A 5,568-nucleotide genomic window follows, 5' to 3' on the forward strand; every position below is an offset into this window, starting at 1 on the left:
ACACACACACAACACACAAATATGACATCTAAGAAAAACTATTTGATCCCACAAATAAAAAGCAAGTTGAACACAATATGTGAGTGTGTGTGTGTGTGTGTGTGTGTGTGTGTGTGTGTGTGTGTGTGTGTGTGTGTGTGTGTGTGTTTGTGGCTGGATTAACAGACATAATCATAAACACTCTTGTGTAACAGAAACACACACATTTCTGTCACCCGTTGACACCAGAGAGAGGGAAGCCTGAGGCGGCAAGTTTATATCTGGCACAAACACTGCCATGCACAATGTGTGTGTGTTTGTGTGTGTGAATGTGTGTGTGTATTGATCGCGTTGGCCTTGACTTGGAGACGGTGGCCCTAAATAAAGCCAGGCTGAAAAGGAAAAGGACAGAAGAGAGGCCACCACACCACAAGCCAGTAAACTCTCCACATCTTAATTGCCCTTTCGTTTTCACATGGTAATGCCTTTTCCTTGCAAGTGTGTGTGTGCATGTGTGTTTGTGTGTGTGTGTGTGTGTGTGTTTATTTGCGTGCCCTTGCCAGGTTCACACAGCATAGCCCGCCAGTGTGCCATAAACACACACTCTGCCGCCCCAAGCTCCATTGTACGCGCAACCGGATGGAAGGATGGATGGAGCATTTCCACCCCCACATACACCCGTTTTATTTCATCAACCAGTGTTTCCCATCGCCCCCCCTCCTCCTGCTCAGCCACTCCTTCGTAAAGTGTTCTGACATTTTAGTGAGTAAAGGACCTCTCTGAGTCACTCTTTTTTTCTCATTTTATATAGCTATTCTCACAGAGGATCGTTTTAACAGTCTGACTATTTGAATCTATTTCAACGAACTGAAAGAAATTAGAGCAAAGGTCGGGCTGTACTTTTACTTTCAGGGTCAGGTCACTGTCAGACATGAACTGTATGTTCAAAAGCAGCACACCAAATGACAGAAGACAAAAAAAATGGGCTTCCAGTTTTTACTTTTCTTCTTTATCTGTCAATCGATTAAAATATTTCAAATTAAATTAATCGCACAGTGTTCAAAATGTACCTCAAAGGGAGATTTGTCAAGTATTTAATACTCTTATCAACATGGGAGTGGGCAAATATGCTGTTTTATGCAAATGTATGTATATATTTATTAATAGAAATCAATTAATAACACAAAACAATGACAAATATTGTCCAGAAACCCTCACAGGTACTGCATTTAGCATAGAAAATATGCTCAAATCTCAACATGGCAAACTCAAGCCCAACAGGCAACAACAGCTGTCAGTGTGTCAGTGTGCTGACTTGACTATGACTTGCCCCAAACTGCATGTGATTATCATAAAGTGGGCATGTCTGTAAAGGGGAGACTCGTGGGTACCCATAGAACCCATTTACATTCACATATCTTGAGGTCAGAGGTCAAGGGACCCCTTTGAAAATGGCCATGACAGTTTTTCCTCGTCAAAATTTAGCATAAGTTTGGAGCGTTATTTAGCCTACTATGACATGGTTGGTAACATTGATTTCTTTAGATTTTTCTAGTTTCATATGATGCCAGTATCTTCACTCTAGCTTTAAAACGGAGCCCGCGACATCCTCCAAAAGATCGGTGCATTAATGCGTTAAAGAAATGAATGGCGTTAAAATGAATTTGCCTTAACGCGTTATCATCGCATTAACTTTGACAGCCAAAGTAAATATATAGTAAAAACAACTTTGGTGGGACTTGGACATTTTCAACAGGGATTTTTTTTTTCTATGTGTAATATCAGCAGAGCGCCCCTTCAACGGTGGAACAATGAGAAAAGATTAAACTGAAACAAAAACTTTTAGTTGTCTTGAATGACACCAGTTCAGCTGTACAAACTGTTGCTGTCACATCAAAGTCAGTTTTAAAGCTGCAGTGTAAATGCAGGACATGTGCAGTGGTGCAGTATTAAGCCGTTCTGCAGAGAACACTTTGCGCATGGGAACTAGATTTGTCTCAACACCAGTGCAGGGTCACGATAGGCCACAGAGGCGATAATAGCTTTCAGAGAAGAATCTTCTCCATTAATGTTTGCTCTCCCTTTGACCTCTGAGGGCCTCGCTGTGAAGCATCGAGCCGTTATACAGGACGGCAAAGGGCCAATATGATGTGAAGGTCAAAACCACCACACACCCACACATGCACAAACTTCATATACACACAATGAGTAGCACTGGGGTTCCCCTGTCGACAGCTGCAGCTGTGACCACATGATTACCTGTCTTTCCACCTTAGATTTTTTTCATGTTCAACCCACACACACACACAGGACCCCCCCCCCTCCCTAAACTTCCCCTTACAACACACACACTTGCACTATGCCGCCATCCGTTTAGCCCCGTCCCCGTGGACGAGAGCTCCAGGAGCACCAGGGGAGAGAAAGGGGAGTGCAAACAAACTCACCCCAGGTCCGGGGCTCCGGTTTCAGCCTTCCGTCCGCCGTGGTCGGGGGGCCATGGGAACACGAAGCGCCAGGGGCCCTGTGTCAATAAGGAGCAGTGGTTGAACACAATGGGGGCCTGCCTGCAGACAACACCGCTGACAGACACCCACACAAAAGGGCCTGTGAATGGGAAGGAGGCTCATGCACACACACACACACATGCACGTGAACACACACACACACAGAAAAGAATAGAGCAGTGTGTGGTTGCCCACAAGGCCAATATTTGATGAGTAGTTCTGTGTGTGTACACATACACTCAAAAAGACACATGCCCACGCAGATATAAACACACCACAATAACCTGAGGACTGTACACAGTTTGAACTTACAGTACTGGATTGTACCTCAGAAAATCAGTGTGACAAATACACATCAGTAGACTTTCAATGCATTCTTTGCATTTGTTTCAGTCAAAGAGTCGAACTGGTGGAATTTACTGCATTCAGTCATCCAGATAAACTAAGATAAATTGTCACAGAAAATTTACCACCGGATACTTTAATTGGCCTGTGTGTGTAAACCAGTGTGTGCTCCTGAAAGAAGCTTTCATTATGTTTTTCATGCATGCTTTGGAATAAGGACGATCTAATCTGATGTTATGCCATAATGTGTTTACACGACTATCTGAGAAGCACAAAGGTTTCGCTGTACGTCTCTACTGTCTGAGTAATACAAGGATGTGAGAGGAAATCAAATAGGACTGTTGTTTAGGCTGTGGTCGGTAATGGCTTATACATCAGATCGGCACATATAATGTCAGGGGAGACACCGGAGTTTTGGTCGGGGACGATAACGTTTCTCACTGCGGAGCCCCGTCACTTCACAAGACACGGAAAACCTCTGTTGGTCTGGAGGAGCTGCAGCATTTATTTCGGCAAAAAAACGTCCACTGTACATTCACTAGATATTCTCAGGGCTAAACTAACTCTTCTGCGTAGTGTGCGCGCATGCACGTGAGAGGTGGAGCGAAAGAGCGAGAATGAGCGCGCTGTGTGAGTGAAGGCAGGCAGGCAGAGGAGCAGCGGAGCAGAGTACAGCAGAGATTCCGAGACCAAAGCTACGGTCTCCCCCGCGTCCTCCGACCGCGGCCGACACTGTTTTGCAAGACGGGCTTCACTAGATACATCTGAGGTTTTGGTTCTTCCGTGTAGTTTGTGTTGTAGTCTTGTCTGAACAGCGTAGCCACGCGCAAGCGCGCATGGGACACCGACCCGGATTGATTTAAACATGTAAGAAGTTACAAACAGTCCCTCTAAGTTTATTTGAGTGCAGAAAGCTACACAGCAATTTTTGGGCATAGCAGGGAATGCTTTGTTTTCCCCCACGGTGTAAACCTGATGTGGCGTTTTGTGGGCGTTCCCATGAATGTATCTATAGCTCATGAAAGTAGCTATAACTATATAACTATAATTGATATTTTTTATATTATCTCTGGAACACTATGGTTGCAGAGGTCACATTTCATATATATGTACCTGCATGTATGAGACGACGGAAATAAAGTTTAAAAGTTTAAAGTTTAGACACTCACTTTAAAGAGCCTCCACTACGTCATCGTTGTAGCGTTAGCTTTCCAACAACGGCTCCCTTTCACAAGCTTTGTAATCCAACACGGAGCCTACGAGGGCAATATGTATCCCATAATGCATTGGTTCGAGTGCCTGTGTTGTTGTTGTTTTTTTAATAAACTTAACCGATACAAAGGAAATACATATAAAGGAAATTAAGGGATAACAATAAAAATAGATAAGAACAAACAAATATATATATATATATATATACAACTATATACATAGTTGTTATTCCGTATATGGCTTCTTTTTATTTTATTATTTTTATTTATTTAGAAGAATGTACAAACAATCAGTCATACCATTTCAATTGACAAAGAAAAGAAAAAAAGCTACATCAGACGGAAATTATTATTATTATTATTATTATTATTATTATATTAATATAATAATAATAATAATAATAATAATAGTAGAACATATACAAAAAATGGCGTTCTTGACACAGAAATGGGCAGGAAGTGACATCAGGGCCTAATGGCCCTGAATAAGTAATTAGGGCCTTGTATGGATGCAGGACCAGTTTACCCACTAGAAGAGTAGGGTGTGTGATGTGGCCCTAAATGTAATTTAAAGAGAAGTGCTGCCACCTGGTGTCAACCCAGACAAAAAGCCAAATTATGTTTTAGTCCTGAGTGTTAACAGCAGATGGCAGCAGCTTGGCCTTTAGAGAGAGGATGAGTTCATGTTCTTATAAAAAACATTCAGGCATCCGTTCGATGAGTGCAGAAATTAAGAGAGACCACATTCCTGGGCAGGACTAATCTAGAGAGAAATCAGATTTAATATGATTAAGGGATGAAAATGAGAAACATTAGAGACTATTTCTACCTCCAAAGGTTTATTTGTGGATACATGTAAATGGGACTGCGTCAGTAAATCTCTGAAAATATCATCTCATCACCAGGAATGAGTTGCACTGACTGTGTGCTGTGTGTCACCCTGCTGTTATCCTTTAACCACAGTGTCACTGTGCAAACTGTCGGTTTCCAGTATAGGCAGTTAGTGGTCAGTTTCATTTGCTTATCTGAAAAATTGTTGACTATGACTTGCCCCAAACTGCATGTGATTATCATAAAGTGGGCATGTCTGTAAAGGGGAGACTTTTCATTCACATATCTTGAGGTCAGAGGTCAAGAGACCCCTTTGAAAATGGCCATGACACTCCAACATTTTGCCTAAGTTTGGAGCGTTATTTACCTTCCTTCACGACAAGCTAGTATGACCTGGTTGGATTCCTTAGGTTTTCTAGTTTCATGTGATACCAGTATCTTCACTCTAGCTTTAAAACTGAGCCCGCTACAACCTAAAAATCACAAGTTGCGTTAAAGAAATTAGTAGCATTAAAGGGAATTTGCGTTAACGCGTTAACTTTGACAGCCCTACTTTATATACTGTATATATAAAAAAAGATAAACATAATCAGATACCGGTTCATATTCTGAGCTGCTCCGGGTAAATGGATATGGAAGAGAAATAGATATGTTCAGACCATAAAGGTCTCTCTACAGGAAAACAAGTGGACAAAAAC

At 42.0% G+C, this 5,568-nt stretch overlaps 1 protein-coding gene across 1 annotated transcript in view; it reads left to right on the forward strand.

Moving 5' to 3' along the window:
- acot13 (acyl-CoA thioesterase 13) overlaps positions 1-4,475 on the forward strand; it is a 195,218-nt gene extending 190,743 nt beyond the window's left edge. Inside the window, exon 4 of the transcript XR_012590541.1 lies at positions 4,460-4,475. The gene's annotated coding sequence lies outside the window, so the exon portion shown is untranslated. The remainder of the gene's footprint in view (positions 1-4,459) is intronic.
- Positions 4,476-5,568: the final 1,093 nt, after the last annotated feature.

Source organism: Sebastes fasciatus, chromosome 17 (genome assembly GCF_043250625.1).
Source record: "Sebastes fasciatus isolate fSebFas1 chromosome 17, fSebFas1.pri, whole genome shotgun sequence".
Lineage (NCBI taxonomy): Eukaryota > Metazoa > Chordata > Actinopteri > Perciformes > Sebastidae > Sebastes > Sebastes fasciatus.